Source organism: Canis lupus, chromosome 24 (genome assembly GCF_011100685.1).
Source record: "Canis lupus familiaris isolate Mischka breed German Shepherd chromosome 24, alternate assembly UU_Cfam_GSD_1.0, whole genome shotgun sequence".
Taxonomy (NCBI): domain Eukaryota; kingdom Metazoa; phylum Chordata; class Mammalia; order Carnivora; family Canidae; genus Canis; species Canis lupus.
In genome coordinates, this window is record NC_049245.1 from 31,810,493 (window position 1) to 31,830,581 (window position 20,089).

Below are 20,089 nucleotides of genomic sequence, written 5' to 3' on the forward strand. Positions count from 1 at the left end.
GGCACCTCATCAAACGTCTGCAGAATGACTGAGCCTATTCCCTAGAGAGTAAGGGCTACTGGATGGATCCCAGCATGCAAAACAGCCTAGTCCTAAATATACGGGCTTAGGACCTTCACTGCTTGGGTTCTAGTCCACCGGCCCGCCCCACTTAGGCCCACAGTTCCCAAACAGTATGCCAAGACACCCCTTGGCACTGCGGCAAACGCACAGAGGTAAATGGGTTATTTACACATTAGAGAGAAACACAGCAATGTGTGTCGGACACCCACTAACTACAGCTCACGGTGGTCACAGTGTCAACACTAATTTGTGCTACATTCCCTCTAATGACATCACATCTTTTCAGAGCTGAGTTTTCAGTGATTACAGGGATAAAAAGCAAACACCATGTGAAAATCAATGTAGAACAAGAAATGAGGACAGCCACATGCCATCTGATTCTAAGTTCTGAAAAGTTGTGCAGTGCCTGTTAGGCACACATATCCCATTGCTACATAATGTCGATTATTTCAGATGGAATAAAATTGTTGTCTTTCAATTTATGGGAGTTATTTTTTCAAATGGCTACTAAGCTGCTATGACATAACTGTTTTTAAGTTGTTTGGACCTAACTACTTCATAAACAAGGCTACTAGGTGTTTCTTTCGGCCTCTGGGCACTTGAAAAACTTACTGAAACGCTAAGATACTGGGAACAGAGAAATTGTGGGAATCTCTGGGTTAAGCAATTTACTTGGTCCTCAGTTCCCCTAAGTATAAATGGGGGACCACAATAATATAAGGTGTTGATAGGATTAATTGAGGTTATATGCAGTATTTGAAATGGTGCTGGTATGTGACAACTGCTATATACATGTTATTATTACATAGGCCACATCAGTAGTTGGCAGGATTATAGGGGAAATGTCTAAAACTCAACAGAAATCTATTTTCTAAGATTCTCTTCTTTGGGGGGGCCCAGGTGGCTCAGTCAGTTAAGCAACTGACTCTTGATTTTGGCTCAGGTCATGATCTCAGCATTGTGAGATCCAGCCCCTGCTTGAGATTCTCTCTCCTTCTGCCCCTCTCCCTTCCCTCTTCTCTCCCTCTCTAAAAAAAGACAAAAACACAAACAAACCATTCTCTTTTTTTTTTTTTAACATTCTCTTATTAATAACCCTATACCATGTACTTTGACATTCATTACAGAGAGCACTGAACTGGGAGTCAGAAAGAGATGTGTTCTAGCAGCAGCTCAGCTTTGAAACCCAGAACAAGGCACCTCTTTTCCCTAAGCTTGTTTCCTTCTCTGTATGTTACTGGTGCACTAGTGATCCTGGAGTTGAGGGAAGGGGAGTTAAGACTCTTTCTCCCAAGTGTACAAACACCTACAGGGACCAGACCACAAATGAAAATATACCTCCTGTACAATAAACAGTGCAAATATCAGGAAGTGGGTGATTAATAGTGCACAATTGATATGCTAATTACAAACCATCCTTATTAGCTTGTTGCTGCAAGATCCCCCAGGCCCTGGAGGCTGGAATCTGAAAGAAAAGAGTTTCTCAGCTTAGTCTGAGTTGAAGGTAATTAAGCACGTCAGAGCTACAAAACCACATGCTTCAAACTGATTCAGACCTTTCACTAAATTAAACCATCTCAGAATGTGTAGGAATAGTGAGGTTTTGCCAGCTGTATAATCAGTTCCGTATTCAATTCCTTAAATAGAGATTTATTGATTAGCCAACCTACTGTTTTTAAAATGTAGTTTTGCCTTTGAAAAAAAAATAAATAAATAAAGCTTTCCTTTAAAAAAGATCTCAGTTTTCATCAGATCAAATTTCCTTTGCCTTTTGCCTCTAGGGTTCCTTGAGATTCTGATTTTTTTTTTCGAATGCTAAGTTATTCCTTTATTAGATAGTCATTGAAATCGACCTCATTCCCATAGAGGAATGATTATGGGCACAGAAAATGCATTCATTCCTTTTACAAGGCTGGTGGCTGACAGAAGTGATTCTGCTGGTGGCTTCAATGGAAATGTTGCGTTTCATAAAACCAGCACTGAGATTGTTATAAAGCTGATTTTGGCATGTTTTCCTAAATTAAAAAAAATGAAAATGGAAAAAAATGGTTTCTCTTGCATGAGGGCTCTACATGTAGAGATAGGACTTGGAGATCTAAACTCCCCCTAACCTGCCCTGCTCCCCAGCTAATGAAGAAGATGGGTGTCACTTTCTGACCTCACACCCCTGCTCCCTTGCCTCTCAGGTCTGTCTCTGAGCCTGGAGCAGAAAGCAGACTGACCCACCGTTCCCAGATCCTCCCTATGGGCACAAGGTATCATGACCTAAGCATGGTTCGACTCCTTTTTGGCCTTTTAAAAAATTGCTTTACCTCATCCCTGAGACTGATCCCATGACCTCAAGCACACCTCTGGTAGAAGGGAAGGCCTCCCACAGGTAGAGAGGGATGGAGTCAGGACCAAAATCATCCTTTCCGCAGGCTGCTAGAACCATCTAGCCCAGGTTCAACCCTTGCTCTGCCACTTACTAGCTGTGTGACTCTGAGCAAATCACTTACCCTTTCTGTGCTTTGCTTTTCTCATCTGCCCAGTGGAAGTAACAATTGAGAATCAAATGACAATATTTGTCAAGTGCTTAGAAAAGGGGCAGGCATGCATTAAAGGGTGAAAGAAAGCTGCTGGGGTTTTGTCTTGTGTTTGGCCAAAAGATGGCCTCCTGCCCTTATGCAGCCCCTCCATTCTTGTCCTTCTGCCCTCCTGCCCACCCTGCACCTCCTCCACGCCTACACACTTGCACACCTGTACCTCCTGCACACCTGTGCCTCCTGACCTCCTGTCCACCTGCACCTCCTGCCCTCCTGCACCTCCTCCACTCTTACACACCTGTACCTCCTGCCCTTCTGCACACCTGTACCTCCTGCACACCTGCCTTCCTACACACCTGTACCTCAGGATAGTCTACTTCCCTGATGAGCTCACTGCTCACATTCTAACTTTCAGCCTCTCCTGCCTTCCACTCCAGACAAAAGTCTGTCAGGCCTTGACATGGCTCAACAAACTTGACTTGTTCTAGTCTGTCCTCTTATCTTTTCCACAATGACTATTTCAGACCCACCTCTCCCACCAAACCTCTGACCCTCACTCTCAGCCTATTTCTCCATCTTCGTAATGAAAATAATGCCATCAAATAGAACCCCCTCAACCTCCTTCCATACCCCTCACCCTGTCCTGTCCCCGGCCACGTGCCCTACCTCCCCTACCCACCCACCTCCCTGCCAAAGTGGAAAATATCCCATCATTTATCTATCTGAGGCTGGTTCTCATCCCTGGTAGGGCCTGATACCACAGTTGTGTGGGTTGTGCACCGCACAAGAGCTTCCTGCCAAGGTGCCAGTATGAACTAAAACCCAGCTCACCTCTCCAAGTCTCGCATCCTTGCATGAGATGTCCAGATAGGCATGGCTTTTTTAATTCATCCACCCAGAGTGGCCCACTTTTCAAATGTGAACAAAAATAACATAGGCAAGTGGGAACCTTGCCCCTGAGCCCAAAACCAATACCCCTGCTCTTTCAGAGCCCTTTCTCACCCAATCACCTCTTTTTTTTTTTTAATTTTTATTTATTTATGATAGTCACAGAGAGAGAGAGAGACACACGCAGAGACACAGGCAGAGGGAGAAGCAGGCTCCATGCACCGGGAGCCCGACGTGGGATTCGATCCCGGGTCTCCAGGACCGCGCCCTCGGCCAAAGGCAGGCACTAAACCGCTGCGCCACCCAGGGATCCCCAATCACCTCTTTATTAGCCTCTCCCTCCCTATGAGTTTCTAATGTTGCTTTCAGGGCTATCATGAGCAGAGGGTAATGTTACAAAAAATTGGCCAACACTTGGAAATGGGGCAAAGAAATTACAGTGTTACTTCAGTGCGGGTGTTGCCAGGCAGTTCCCTCACCTCCCATTATCTGATTTTCTAGGGACTGTGCTGTCCAGTACAGTAGCCGTTAGCTTTATGTGGCTACTGAGCATTTGAAAGGTGGTTAGTCTGAGTTGAGATGTGCTGTGTCACATACATACTGGATTTCGAGGACTTAGTACCAGAAGAAAATTTCCTTAGTCCATTTTCATCAGGAAGACATAAAAATTACAATTACACCTAATATTAGAGCTTCCAAAAGCATCAAAAATTAACAGAATCTAACACTCCTCTCTCAGAGACTGATGGAACAACTGAATTTTTTCAATCATTGAAAATGTAGATGATTTGAACAATCTATAATGTAAACCACCTGATCTAATTTGTATTAATAGAATACTATACCCAACAATAGCACAATACACATTTTTTTCAAATGCTCATGGTACATTTACCAAGATAGACTGTATCCTGGGCCATTAACCAAGTCTCAATAAAATTAAATCGAAGTAACACAGAATACATTTTTCTGACTATGACTTTTAAATTTTAAATCATTAGCAATTTAAATGACTGAGGGAATGAATGAATAAACTTATTAGCAATTAGATATATAGAAAAAAACAAATGTTTGGATATGAAGCAACAAACTCATAATCATTGGGTCAATGAAGAAATCATAAGGGGAACTTTAAGACATGTTCATATAAATAATAAAAATACATCAGAATTTGTGGAATGCAGCTGAAGCAGTGTTTAGGCGGTTTTTCAAAATCTAAATATTTATGCTAGAAAATAAAATAGATGTAAAATAAATTACCTAAGTTTCCACCTCAAGAAGCTAGAAAAAAAAAAAAAGCTAGAAAAAGAAAAACCAAGCAAACTCAAAGGTAGTAGAAACAGAATTTTTTTTAACATTGCAGAAGTCATCAAAATAGAAAATGAGCAATAGAGTTAAATTAACAAAGCCAAAAGCTATTTCTCTGAAAAGATTAATAAAATTGATCAACCTTAGGGGGCACATGGCTGGCTCAGTCAGTGGAGACTACAACTCTTGATCTCAGGGTGTAAGTTTGAACCCCACACTTGGTGTAGAGATGGCTTAAAAATCAAATCTTTAAAAAAATCAATAAGCCCTAGCTTGACTAAAGAAGAAAAAGAACACAAGTTACCAATGTCAGAAATGAAAGAGGAGACAACCTTACAAATCTTACAGATATTAAGGGAATAATAATGGATTATAAATAAGTTTATGCTAAAAATTATTTTTACAATCTACATAAAATAGGCAAAGTCCTTGGAAAAAAACAACTTACCAAAATTGATTTAAAAAATAATAAAACAGAAAATCTAAATTGCCAGAGAGCTAATAATAAATTGAATCCATAATCTAAAGCCTAACCACAAAGAAACCTGCATGTGGTTTCACCAGTGGGTTTTATTAAAAAGTTAGAAAAATTTAGAAATTGGAAAAAGAGAACGCTTCCTAATTCATTTTAGGAGACCAACACAACCCTCGTGACAAACCCTAAAAGAAAACTATGGGGAAAAAATATCCAGACCAATCCCCTTCGTGAATACAGACACAAAATCCTTAATAAAATATTAGCAAATGGAATTCAACAACATATATCAAAAGCAAAAGACATCATAACCAAGTTGGGTGTATTCTGGGAATCTAAACTTGGTTTAGCTTACATGGAGCCAATCAATGTAATTAACCATATTAACAGACTAAAAAAATTACTTATTTAAGTAGATGCAGGAAAATCATTTGAAAAAAATAAATCAGGGACACCTAGGAGGCTCAGCGGTTGAATATCTGCCTTAGGCTCAGGATGTGATCCTGGGGTGCTGGGATCGAGTACCCCATTGGGCTCTTCTCAGGGAGACTGTTTCTCCCTCTGCCTATGTCTCTGCCTCTCTCTCTGTCTCTCATGAATAAAAAAAATCTTAAAAAAAAAAAAAAGGAAAATAAAAAATAAATCAACAGCCATTCATTAAAAGTTAAAAAAAAAAAAAAAAAAAAAGGCTTCTAAGGGTGCCTGGGTGGCTCAGTCCTTTAAGTATCTGCCTTTGGTTGAGGTCATGATCTAGGATCAAGCCCCGCATCGGGCTCCCTGTTCAGGGGGGGAGTCTGCTTCTCCCTCTCCCTCTGTGTACTTTCTGTCTCTGTCTGTCTCTCTCTCTCTCTTTCTCTGAAGTAAATAAATATATCTTTAAAAAATTAAATAAAATCTTCTACATCAAAAACCACAAAACATTACTGAGAGAAATTAAAGAAGACCTAACTACATGGAAAGGCATACCAAACTTATCGATCAGAATATTCAATGTCTTTCAGATGTCCATTATCTATACATTTAATGCATTCTCAACCAGAATTTGATGAGTCCGTTGTATAGAATTTGACAAACTGATTCTAAAATTTATGTGGAAATGCAAAGGACCTAGAAATATCCAAACAATCTTGAATAAGGACAAATTGAAAGGACTAAGCAGCCTGACTTAAATGGCAATGTACTATGATGCCCCGGTAACCGAGGCATTGCAGTGCTGGCAGAGGGATAAACACATCAGTGGAACAGAACAGAGAACCCAGAAACATATCCTCATCTACAGGTTCCTTTGATTTTTGGTGAACACACCAAAGTTATCCAAAATGAAAAGAAATGTGTTGTTTCTTTTAAGATTTTATTATTTATGAGAGAGAGAGAGAATGAGAGAGCAAGCGTGGGAGAAGGAGCAAAGGAAGAGGGACAAGCAGACTCCCTGCTGAGCAGGGAGATGGATGCAAGGCTTGAACTCAGGACCCTGAGATCATGAACTCAGCTGAAATCAAGAGCCAGACACTCAACCAACTGAACCACCCAGGTACCCCTATCTTATAAAACTAACCACACACCTACCCTATGATAGCCATCCCACTCTGGTGCATTCATTCAAGAGAAAGGAAAGCCAATGTCTAACAAAAGACTTATATACAAATGTTCACAGCAGCTTTACTCATGATAATCAAAAGTGGAAACCAACTCAGAAGAATGGATAAACCCACTGTGATATATTCATAAAAGAGAATAGTACTGAGCCATGAAAAGGTACATGAATATAAATAAACCTCAAAAATACTATGCAGCATGAAAGGACACATTGGTAACTGATTTCATTTACATGAAATTCTAGAACAAACAAAACTAATACAGTATAAAAAACCCAAAGCAGTGCTTTTATTCAGGAAATGGGATAGGGGTTGATTGAGAAGGGGCCTGAGGGAACTCTGGGGTAGATGGGAATATCTATAACTTAACTGGGACTTGGGATATATAGCAGCATGCATTTATCAGAACTCGTTGAAAGGTGCTCTTAAGAATTGTACAATCTACTTTATAAAAGTTGTATCTGAAAAGAAATCTATAAACAAATATTGAAGCTAAAGTTAATATGCATGCTAAAATGTTTAGAGGTAAAGTGTACTGATATCCATAACTTCCTTTGAAATGCACCAAAAATAAGATGGATTAATGAAAGATGATTTAGCAAATGATAGGCAAATACAACAAAGTTTCATTGTAAATACAGGTGATGGAAATATCAGTGTAAAATGTATAATCCTTTCAACTTGTTCATATATTTGAAACTTTTTATAATAAAGTTTTAGGGGAAAAAATACATATATTTATATTCTTCAACTCAGCAATTTCATTCCCAGGAATCTATCCCATAGAAATAAAAATACCAGTCTATGAGAATATATGTATAAGAATGTTTATTGCAATGTTGTCTCTAGTGAACAAGAACTAGAAATGAATATCCATCAGTAGGGGTTCACCTCAATAAAGTGCAGCACATCCATACCATGGACTATTACATGGCCATTAAAAAAATGAATCAGAGGTGACAATGAATCAGTCAGTTAAGCACCTGCCTTCAGCTCAGGTCACAATCCCAGGGTCCTGGGACTGAGCCCCTTGTCAAGTCTCATGTCTGGCTCCACACTCAGTAGGGGAGACTGCTTCAAGATTCTCTCTCCCTCTGCCCCTCCCCCTACTCACTCTCTAAAATAAATAAATATTATATATATATGTATATATATGTGTATACATATACACACATATACACATATGTATACACATATATACATATATGTTATATATATATGGTGCCTGAGTAGCTCAGTCAGTTAAGTATCTGCCTTCTGCTCAGGTCATGATCCCAAAGTCCTGGGAAGCAGCCCCAGTCAGACTCCCTGGCCGTGGGAAGCCTGCTTCTCCCTCTGCCTCTAACTCTCTCTCTCTCAAGAATAAATAAAACTTTTAAAAAAAGAGAGAGAGAGAGAGAATGAATCAGAGCTCCTCCTGATAGTGTAAAGGAATTTCACTGAGATACAGTTGAGTGAGAAAAGCAAGTGTGAATATGATCTTTTTAAAACAATCACACACACATACACACACACACACACATACACACCCTGCATGGGATTACATATGTAAAGAGAAAAATATAGAACATATGTTAAATGGTTAACACAGCTTATGAAAAGAGAGTAAAATAAGCACTTGAGTCCTGATGTGGAGTTAAAGGGGGAAATCTATGGTAAAAACAACATGTGTGTGATCCCATTTCAGTTGAAGTTTCTCTATGGATGCAGTGTGTGATACCTAAAGTGATGCATAGAAGGCTGGGCACCACAATGTTAGCAGTGGTCATTTCAGGGTGGCAGGGCCCCAGATGACTCTTCTTCCCTTCTTTTTGTTGGAAGGAAGCAAAGCAGGGAGGGAAGGAGAAATTTGCTATCTACACTGTTGCTACATCCTCACCTCCTATTCACTCCTCAAACCACTCAAACCCCTACTCATGCCATGTCCTCATATTATGTGACCTCCCTGAGCATTTTACACTGTTGACCCTGTCTCCTTGAAACACTCCCTTTCATCAACCTCCATGACACCCTTCTCCCCACTCCTGCCTCTTTGGTCATCATTCCTCAATCAATTTTGTGAAATCTTCCTTTTCCCATCCTTCCCACCATCCTCCTCTGGATGTTGTCCTCAGACCCTGCCTTTTCTCAATTTAATTGCCATCTATATAACAATGTCTCCGAAGTATTCTTCTTGAGCTCTGACAAGATAGCTCTATTTTGATGTCCCATGGGTTCATCAGACTCAGCACAGCCAAAACTAACTTTATCATCTTTCCCAAAAAAAAAACTGCTTCTCATCCTGCAGGTGGATCTCAGGAAACAGCAGACATGGCTGCCCATACAGTGGCTCAAGCCATAAGCTTGGGTGTTACTCACTCTCTCTCAGCCCCACAGCCAATCAATCACCAAGTGCTATCAAGTCTATCTCTTGGGTTTCTATCCCATCCATCCTCCTGTCTGCCCCTCCACTTGGTCCAAGTACCATTTATCTCTCTTCTAAATGGCTGAAGCTGCCTGTTAACTTTCTGTTCACTGCCTCCCATTCATCCTCCAGAGAAGCCAAAGAGATCTTTCTAAACCACAAATCTGATCCTATCACTTCCACATCGCTTTCTACTTAAGACTCTGAGGGTTTCCCATTGTTCTCAAGACTAAGCTCAATGATATATTGGCTTAAGTATATGTTCAGCCTCCACCAAAACTCACCACTTCCAGCCCCTTGCCTCTGTCTTCACCTCATACTTAAGGAGGGAGAGTATTGTTGTGAGTCAAGCTCAAAGTCTAGGGGACTAAGCTAGTGGATGGTGCAGATTGAAAACTCACCCTTGGCAGAAGTGAGGATGTCTTTCCCTCCTCAGAAAACTATTTGCTAGCTGGCTAAAGAAGTCAGAGAGGGCAGGCTGCTTCTCCTAGGGTGACAGCCTGCCCTCTCACGCATCCCTCTGTCACTCCCAAAAGGTCAGGGCTTGGGTGGAGATTGGGCTATTGACCATTGTGAAGAAAAGCCTGGAGAAAAGCCAGAATTTCTTTAGCTTTCAAAAGTTTCGCCCCCTCACCTTCTTATTAGCATCCCCTATTTTAATTCCTGACCCCTCAATATCAGAGCTTGGGACCAAGCCCAGAGTATTCCTTTGCTAGGGACTGTCCTCTACACATACGCAGCACAGCACTGGGCACGATAACTGTTTAATTAGATCTTAACAGAGTGTACAAAATACCTTTCCCCCTTGGATCTGAGCTCATGAGCCAGCAGATGAGTCTGAATAGGCTGCAAAAATTGAAGTAAGGAGAAGGGAGAGTGTGAGGCTGGTCAGAGAGGCCCACTCCCCTTAGAGGTACCCCATAAAGTGGCCATGCACTACCTTCGAGGTCCACCTGCAGCTTAGGTCCTGGCCCTGCACATCACTCACTGTGTCACCTTGGCCTCAGTCTCCTCCTGTGTGAAGACAAGGAGATGTACCCAGAGCCTGGCAAATGGGTGGTGGGCATTACCGGGCTCCTGTGTGATGCTAGCTTTCCAGAAGATCCCAACTTGAATGCTTCCTAAAGAACAGTGGGCCATTCTCTTTCTCTAGTAACTTCCACATTTACATATAAATTGCTACCTAATGGCTCTGCCCTCCTTTATCTTAGCTCCAGGTTCTAATGAGCTGGAAAAATGGTCCTGTGTGAGGAATAATGAAGCTTCCAGGCTGAGGAAGGAAGACAGTGGTTCTTCCCTCACTGTGCGGTCGGGAAGGCAAGAAGGGAAGGAAGGGGGAACCGATGCCCCTTCCCCATTGGGACACATGTCCCCATGTCCCAGAGAAGAGGAAAAGAGCATTTTTGTATCAGTTTTCAACATAGTAGAAAATCAAGCATGAAAATATGTGAAATCCACAATACAGTTTGTGAAAAGTGAGTCATAATTCTATGTGTTCTGCGCGGTGTGCACATCGCAAATTTTTCATCCAGACAGAAACTAAAAATAAAGATGAACCAGGAGCGCCATCTGGGGTGAGGTCTGTCACTACCTCTGCTGCTCAGATTCAGAGATCTCTGCAGATCTGTGGGGATATGGAAGAGATGGTATGAAGTTCCTCCCCTCCAACCCATACACACATACATATGCACACCCACACATATGTGCATGCACAGTTGCACACATACATATACGTGCATGCACATGCACACACTTACCTACATGCACACATGCATGCATACACACACACACACACACACACACACACACACAACCAGGTCCCAGCCCCTCTTAAAGTCATTTCTATCGAATCTCCACAGCCTGTGAAGTTCAGATTCCCATTTAGAGATTGAGGAAATGAAGACTCCCCTAGCTAAGCAACTGACAGAACTGGGATTCAAACCCAGGTCTGCGTGATTCTAAGTCCCAGGCTCATTTACATTTCACCACTGAATGTGGCCACTGGAGCAGAGGTTCTTTTTTTTTTTTTTTTAATTTATGATAGGTCACAGAGAGAGAAAGAGAGAGAGGCAGAGACATAGGCAGAGGGAGAAGCAGGCTCCATGCACCGGGAGCCCGATGTGGGATTCGATCCCGGGTCTCCAGGATCGTGCCCTGGGCCAAAGGCAGGCGCCAAACCGCTGCGCCACCCAGGGATCCCTGGAGCAGAGGTTCTTAACTGAGGTGGGTGGATAGAATGCAGCAGCTCCACGGATGAAAAAAACTTGCATCTTTATTTTCTCCCTACTTCTAACCGAAACTTAGCATTTCCTCCGAATCTGAATGTGGGCAACAAATCTGTACCTGTGACTTTGTCACCAATGGAATCACATTTTCATATATTTCATATGTTGCTGATATCTCAAAATGTCACTTATATTTATCACAATTTGAAAATGTCAGTAGTTATTAGACCCACTGCAAGATCTTGTCATTTCATGTGTTCACAAAGAAGTGTTGTGGTAGCCAGGTGGCTCCCGGAAAATAAAGCTCTGCTGTGTAGCATTTGCTAATTCCCATGGTGTAAATAGTCCTACCACTGCCAATTTCAAGGATGACTATGTTTAACAATTGGTTTGCAAATTTCCTGAAAATTTAATGATTGGTGCTTAAAAGCAGGGACAAGATGGCTCCAGCACGCCACTGGCAATGGAGTGGGTTTACCTGGGTTTGTCATCCTCCCTATAAGTCATCCTCCCTATAAGTACTTGTCTTTCCTAAAACTCCCTTTGGCCTTTGGTATAGTAATGTCAATAATAACAATAATAGATTTGAAATATATATATTAAATCCTTAGTCTAAGCACTTAACATAACCAATATCATTATTTAGTCCATCAACAACCCTTTAAGGCTCTCAGTGGAGGCAGGGAGATGTGATTTTACCCCTGGGGGACATTTGGCAATATCTGAAGACATTTTTGATTGTCATAACTGGGTTCACTGCTGGCATCTAGTGGGTAGATGCTGCTAACTAACCTACAATGCATAGGACACACACACCACTCAACAAAGAATTATCTAGCTCTAAATGTCATTAGTGCTGGGGAGTTCAGAAATCTTGCATTACTTATCTTGCATTATCTTGATCTTACATTACTATCAGTCCCATTTTTGAGGTAGGAAAACTGCAGCCCACAGAAATTAATGTGCCCAAGTTCACAGAGCTATCATATAGTAAGTTATCTCCAAATTCTAATTTCTACTCCCTTACTGCCTCACTAGATATAGGGAAAGGAGCTTACTAGAAAGAAAGCAGCCTGCTGGGGTTAGTCTTGGCAATGGGTGCCTCACAGAGGCTCAAGCACTATATGTTGGAGGATCTAAGCCCAGCTGCTTCTAAAGAGAAGGAGACTTGACCCCAGAAATTATTCCCAAGGTGAGTCAACCAGATGGCCCACTGGGCTGCCTGCAAAGTTCATTTAAGATAATAAAATGGACAGGGGAGGTGAGGACCACTCTGCCACAAATATGTATTAAACATCTACTATGTGCCAGCACTACTCTAGGTGCTGAGGATAGCATAGGGAACAAAACAATAGTGGCTCTTGCTCTCATGGAGTGTACAATCTGAAGGAACAGAAAAATAAATTTTAAAATGGATTTAAAAATTACAGTTCATGACAGATGCTATCAAGGAAGCAAGTGAGATGCTATGATAAATAATTTTAGGAAGACTTTCTTTAGATAGGGTAGTCAAGGAAGACTTCCCTGAAGAGGTGACATGTGAGCTAAGACTTGAAAGATGAGAAGCCAGCCATGGGAAGAGAGGAGAGGAGAAGCAACAATTCAGAGGGATTAGCAGGAGGTGATGGGACAGAGGAGGGAAATAGGTTGATGTGTTCTAGTCATCAAAAGGAGGTCACTGTGACTGTGGCACATAGGACAGAAGGGAGGAGAAATTCAGGACCTAAGAGTTAGATATCAGCAGATCCAGCCACCCTTCTGTGTGGAGGAATCAGTACAGGTCTGACAAAGTAAGCCCCAAGCTCTGAGGACTCAGCAAGTACATAGACCTGGGGTGTGGGGGAGGGAAACTGTAGGTACCTAGACTGGCATCTGGCACATTCTAAGAGCTCTCTTACCCAACTTTCTTAACCCGTCTGGCACATTCTAAGAGCTCTCCTACCCAACTTTCTTAACCCTTAACATGTCTGCTAACCCAGGATTCCCAGATGCCGGAACCCAGGACCCAAAACTCATGAGTGTGTTTATGTGTGTATATATGTATATGTGGGTGTATAATAATAATGATTACCAAATAGTCAAATGGCATTGGGGAAATCTTCAGCTCCAAAATCAATCACAGCACTAGAAACCAACACACCTGGCTCGTTGCTGAGAAACTTGCATTAGTAGTCATTTGTGGGGCACTTGGGTGGCTTAGGCAGTTGAGCGTCTGACTCTTGGCTCAGGTCATGATCTCATGGTTGTGAGTTCAAGCGTCGCATTGGGCTCTGTGCTGAGCCTACTTAAAAAAATTCATTTGTGTAGCCACAGCCCACTTATGCCTAATCGCTATGCTGTTCAATAGCAGCAGGATGGGCTGGTGCTCCAGAGCTGAGTGAACTTTGCTGAGCAGGTTAACAAATTTATTTTTTTAATAAATTAATTTTTTATTGGTGTTCAATTTACCAACATACAGAATAACACCCAGTGCTCATCCCATCAAGTGCCCCCCTTCAGTGCCCGTCACCCACTCACCCCCACCCCCCGCCCTCCTCCCCTTCCAATTTAGTACTAAGTTCTGTTTATGGAAGCCCAGAACTCTGGAACAAGGAGGCTCAGCTCACAAGACAGGGGACAGCAGGAGGCTGGGGAGGCAGGGCAGTGGAGGAGGGAGGGGAGGAAACAGGCACAGAGTGAGCCTGCGGTCTACGCCAGCTGCTCTGCAAAGCCTCACTGCACCCCCATTATTCTATTGAATCCTCGCAACAATTCATGTGGGTCCTATTTCCCCCGTTTCCACTCCAGGGTTTTAGACTCAAGTCCAAGAGTGGAACCCAGGGCCCCCTCTTCCTCACTCAAGTTCCCACCAGAAGTTGGGATTTCACTGCCAGTGATTCAAGGACCTACTTTATCCACTCAGAACTTAAGTAAAAGAGCAGAGCAGTTCCTTAAGCCTGATGTGGGGAGGTAATGTGAAAGGAGAGAACGTGCCAAAACTCTCCAGAAATAGTGAATGCCCAGGAGGTGAGCAAAGGTATTGAGAACTGGGGAACCTATTTGCCTGCATAAAAGAGATAATGTTTTTGAAACTATCAAACGGATCCATCTATACTGCATCTTCATGAATCATGATGTTCTGTGTCTCCTTACCCCACCACTCCTCGACCCATTGGATCAAGGACATTTATTACTTTTAAGAGGAGTGCAGAGACCATCTTCAATCAAAAGATCGTAGTTTAGCTTTGAGGCTATACAGAGACAGTAGTCTTAAGACCTAGCCTGAGAGAAAAAAGTTTCTTAATTCCAGAACCTACCCTACAAATTAAGGGAAGTGTGGAAGTCTGAGCCCAAAGTTAGATAAGCTGTCATGTGATAGGATTAGGGAAATGAGGTCAGGGAGGTGCCCATCCTGTGAGAAGATAGTGGTCTCTTCCAGACCTGGGGGTGAAAACAAGAAGGAAGGAGACTCAGAGAGAATGTGAATTAGAAAAAGACACTGCCTGGTGTCAGGGACTCATGCCCCTACCTCCCTCGAACTCAGCCCCAAAAATGGGAAGGTAAGGAAATTGCACTCCCAGTAGGGGAGGGAAAAAGACAAGATCAGAGGGGTCATTGCTTCACTGAAGCTCTAAAAGGACACTGTGCCTTTTGATTCCCCCATGCCCACTTGGACCAGCCAAGATAGTAAAGAAATAGCAGGAGGCTTCGGGTATCTGTCAGAACACCATCACAAAAGCAGAGCCTCTGCAAGTTCTACAGGAATAAGGCATTTCATGCTCAAGGAGAACTTACATGGATGTGGGAGGACCTGGACCTCGGGAAGGAAAGGAACGGAGAGGGCCAGAGAAATAGCCACTATCTTATCTGCCACAGCACTGACCTGAGTAAACATATCATAGTTTGCAGAGAAATACAAGAAACCATTCTTGTCTGCAAAGGGAGACCACAAATGGGGACTTCTTTTGTGCAGGATTCATGGCAATGAAGATGGAGAAAAGAGAGCAAATTTGAAAGATGCATGGAGGTGGGTCTGAAAGATCATAATGGTGCAGCTGGGGATGGTGCCAGAAGGAGCCCCAGATTCCTGGCTTGAGCCACTGAGTGGACTAAGTGCAATCTACCAAGATGGGGCCCGTGTAGGGCCAGGGCTACGGTGAGATGAAGTGCTTGCCTCAGCCACCACACACAAGGGTGTTGCCAAAAACCCTCAGTAATCAAGATAAATGTTTTAATGCAGTAATTTTTAATCAAAATTAATGCAAAACAAAATCCATGATGAACACGATCAGTATTACTGATTTTTCCTTTTGCTTTGGGCTTCAATATGGCTCAGCTTAAAATTTAAAATTCAAGTACTTTGTCCATCATGGATTTTTTTTTTTTTTTTGCATTCACTTCGTTTTTAAAAAAATACTTTATTAAAATTATTTGACACCTGTGGAGTTTGGTGCCCTCTTAAATGTTGAACCAGGTACAAGGGCTTCACTTGCTCTAGTTCCAGCCCTGAGGAGCAGGTCTGAGAAGAGGTCAATTAAGATGCAGTCTTGGATGCATGCTGGAATTAAATGGGATGGCAGATGTTAAGTGCCTGGACCAGAGTGGGTCTTCAGTACATGTTGTAATGGACCCGTTGGTGCCTGGCTTGAATCATCCAAGGCCTTACCATTCCAGGGACCCCAGCTGTCAACACCTGCATTCCTGCCCGAGAACTGTCCTGGCCGCCATGTAAGATATGGCAGGAGGCCTGGGTAATGAACACCCCTATGGCAGCCCTTAACCAACCATCCACTGGAGCCCATATGTAGATATCCCAGGTCCCTTGGCTCTTAGATGTGTTAATTTTGAGATTAGATAGATAGATAGATAGATAGATAGATAGATAGATAGATAGATAGATCACCATTTCCAGAGTCCCCAGGGGAGATTAAGCTCCATCACCCACAGTGTTACTGGCTTGACAACACACCTCTAAGCTCTGTCCCTACCCCCACTTCACTTCCCTACCTTCCTACTGATGTTTCCCAGGATCAACTCTCAAGTAAATCTCATGTACTCCAATCTTTTTCTCAGGGCCTGCATCTAGGGCAACGAAACCAAGACAAATGTGTGTCTTTCCTTCCCTTGCCCTTTTCTCTGTGGAAATATAGAATGTTCTGCACATACTCAGAAGTCTCAGCATGCCCTTGAAGGAGAAACCCCTGACTCCAGCACTCTCCCTGGAGGGAAGTCAGTAGGGGTAATTATCAGCCAGCACTAGGAGGCCTCCATCTAAAATGGGCTGTCTGTGTTTCTGTAATCTCTGCACCTAGAGTTGAAAAATAATTGGCGGACACCTTTCCTGGCCATTAATTCTTTACAGCAGACACTGAGCCCTTAGGGCAAAAACTGATTGTCTGCAGTTACTGCCAGCCTGGCCCTGAATTCAGAACAAGGAGCATGACTTTCCTCTCACCCTCTCTACAGACAGTCTTCTCTTTCCTCCACCCACCCCTGGAGCCCAAGAAAAGCTGTTTGCCTAGACAGGAAGACAAGAGCTAGCCCTCAATCCAGAGGGATGGGACTAAGGGTTGAAAGCCGTGGTGAAAATCATGAAAAGTGGAGACACGATTCATGCTTTCTTTTTAGAGAATATTTGTCCAGCCTCTGCACTTTTCCCTGCCATCACCAGCAATACTCACAACGATCTCGTGCACCAAGTACTATGTCTCTGCCAGTTTTATAGGCTCAGAGGCTCAGAGAGAGGAAGTGGCTTAGGTTAAGTGACAGAGTTTCTCCTTGTCCAAACTGCAATCAGGCTCCTCCGGACCGTTTTTCCAACTAGGCCCTGACTTCGGGGATTCTGTGTTCGTTTCTGTTGATACATACAATCTTAGCAAGAATCCTGCTAAAGTTGAACAGGATCCCTCACCGTTAATATCTGATCCTCCTCAGGGAACCCTGGGTGGCACAGCGGTTTAGCGCCTGCCTTTGGCCCAGGGCGCGAGCCTGGAGACCCGGGATCGAATCCCACATCGGGCTCCCGGTGCATGGAGCCTGCTTCTCCCTCTGCCTGTGTCTCTGCCTCTCTCTCTCTCTGACTATCATAAATAAATAAAAATTAAAAGAAAATTTAAAAAAATATATCTGATCCTCCTCAATGTCCAACTACATCCCCCATCCTCCACCCCCCACCTCAGGTCTGGCTAGCCACCCTGGCCTGCCTTCAGCAAGAGTCCTGTTAGCTCACTTTAACCAGAATCCCCCTTACTCCTAGTGTTTCCTTTTTTTTTTTTTTTTTTTAAGATTTTATTTATTTATTCATGAGAGACACAGAGAGAGAGAGGCAGAGAGATGTAGAGAGAGAAGGAGGCTCCATGCAGGGAGCCCAATGTGGGACCCGATCCCGGGACTCCAGGATCACACCCTGGGCTGAAGGCAGGCGCTCAACCGTTGAGTCACCCAGGCGTCCTGCCTGGTGTTTCCTCTTAGTAATATCCCATCCACTGACCACCCCCTGCTCTTCAGCTATAAATTACTTGTCTTTGTTGTGTTGGGAGGTGACCTCATTCTCCCTCCCCTACCACACACCCCACACCAGTCACCTCCACACCTACCCCCATGCCCCCCCCCTGAATTAAGTTTGCTTATGGGTTCTTAACAAATGTCATGAACAATTTTCCCTCCAAATAGGTCACGTAAGGAAGATGTTGATTTAGACCCCGGTCTGTTTTTGATTCCAAAGGCCTTTTTCTTCCCTGTGTCATATGTTGTCTGTCTTCAGTAAACATTTCTTGAGCACCTACTACACGACAAGCCCTATGGTGAGCCCCGAGGAAGACAGAAAAATAGTAAGAAATATTTTTTTCTGGACCCCTGGGTGGCTTGGTGGTTGAGCATCTGCCTTTGGCTTGGGTCGTGATCCCAGGGTCCTGGGATCGAGTTCTGCATTGGGCTCCCCACAGGGAGCCTGCTCCCCCTCTGCCCATGTCTCTGCCTCTCTCTGTGTCTCTCATGAATGAATAAATAAAATCTTTAAAAAAATTTTTTTTCCTCTAAGAGGGAGAAATAAAATCTTCCCCTATTCTGCCCATTCCCTACCCCAGGGGTCAATACCTTTTTTTATAGTATTGACAGACAGCCACAGGGGGAGATTTGAATAAGTACCCACAAAGCCAGACTATTGACTGCCTGACCCTTTACAGAGAAAGGTTGCCCTGCCCTGGTCTACACCACACCAGGCACTGAAGATACACTTAGTTACTCAACTCAACTCAACTCAACTCTAGGAGGCTCATCCTACGATTGATTACATCCATTTTACAGATGAGGAATGAGGCTCAAGGACAGGAGATTTGTCACACTGCTGGAAAAGTATAAAGTTGGATAATCCCAAAGCCCTCCACACTCCCCTTGTAGATGTCCCTTCCCTGCTCCAAATCATGTCCAAAATGTTAATGGTCAAAGTTTTGAAACACTGACACTGACACTGGAAACAGCCCACAACCCCACATCAGGAGTGAGTCACTGGGCCAGGAGACTCCACCAGACTGATCTCAGAGCTGCAGTCCGTCTGGTCTCCTATTGGATGTTTTCCTCCAGCTGGATCAAGAGGCCTTTCATGTGATAAACAGGCATTCATGTGCTAATCTGCAATCTGAGGCAGGGTAATTATTTCTGTTGGTTATATTATCGAACCTTTGTGGGAAGGGCAGAGTGACAACCCTGAGGGAAGACGACTGGGGGGCCAGCTGGAGTGGGCTGTGCAACAGAAGTGGCCCCAGGTCAGTTGACTAGAAGCCGTGTATCCATAAATTCTGATCAGGAGAAGATGCTGTGAAAGCAGAATTGCAAGGAGAGGCAGGTTGAGCTGAGTTGCTGCTCTGTTATCTCAACACTCCCCTCCACAAGCCAAAGTTGAACACCTTTGCTGGGAATACCTGCATTTCTCCGCCCAGGGCTTGATTTCTAACTGTGGGAGACCTTGGCCACACGAAGCTGGAAGTAGCCTGGACCAACACAGCTGGCCCACTGATACATAGATAATGCAGCTTCCTCCCCCCTTGGTCTGAGGTGTGTTCTGCTGGCTCCCAGAGTCCCCAGGGGACTTAAAACTGCAGATGTCACCACTGTCATCAGCCCAATCATGCACCCTTTCCTGGCTTTCTTCCCTTCCCCGCCATGTCTTCTCCCAGAGGACAGGAAGATTTCCTGCGACCACCTCCCAGATAAACTACTTGCACTTTCATCCTTTCTTAGGATCTGCTTCCAGAGGAATCCAAACCAAAGTAAGCCCCAAGAGTTCGTCATGCCTTCTCACCTCAGTTTCTCATATGACTGATCTCTACCTCAGGGCTGGGAGCTAGGATCAGCCCCATTTTTCAGAGGTGGAGACTGAGGTGCTCATAGAGATTAGGCAGTCAGAACCCCAACCCGCCAGAGACTGGCAAGAGCCAGAGGCTCAACAAAGGTTCCTGGTGGGAAGGGATTTGAGCTTGTCTTCTCAACCACAGATTGAAACTGTCCCAGACCCAGGCTGAGCCCCAACTTTACAGCCCATTCTACTCCAGCTCCTGCTCACCTCTTCCCTATAGCCATTCCCCCAGAATCCTCCATCAGTGAAGACAGCTGGAATGGGGTCAGAAGTT

At 43.6% G+C, this 20,089-nt stretch overlaps 1 long non-coding RNA gene across 4 annotated transcripts; it reads right to left on the reverse strand.

The window, feature by feature from the left end:
• Nucleotides 1–1,153: 1,153 nt before the first annotated feature.
• LOC102154047 lies at nucleotides 1,154–20,087 on the reverse strand. Of its 4 annotated transcripts, XR_005377896.1 has the most exons (4): nucleotides 20,023–20,087; nucleotides 19,140–19,275; nucleotides 15,901–16,020; nucleotides 8,132–10,882 (listed from the first exon to the last, which is right to left on the reverse strand). It is a non-coding gene; the product is annotated as an uncharacterized LOC102154047 (long non-coding RNA). The 4 variants fall into 4 exon arrangements; XR_005377898.1 differs by lacking the exons at nucleotides 8,132–10,882; nucleotides 15,901–16,020 and adding an exon at nucleotides 1,154–1,528; XR_005377895.1 differs by lacking the exon at nucleotides 8,132–10,882 and having other exon boundaries at nucleotides 15,800–16,020.
• Between the last annotated feature and the right edge of the window lie 2 nt (nucleotides 20,088–20,089).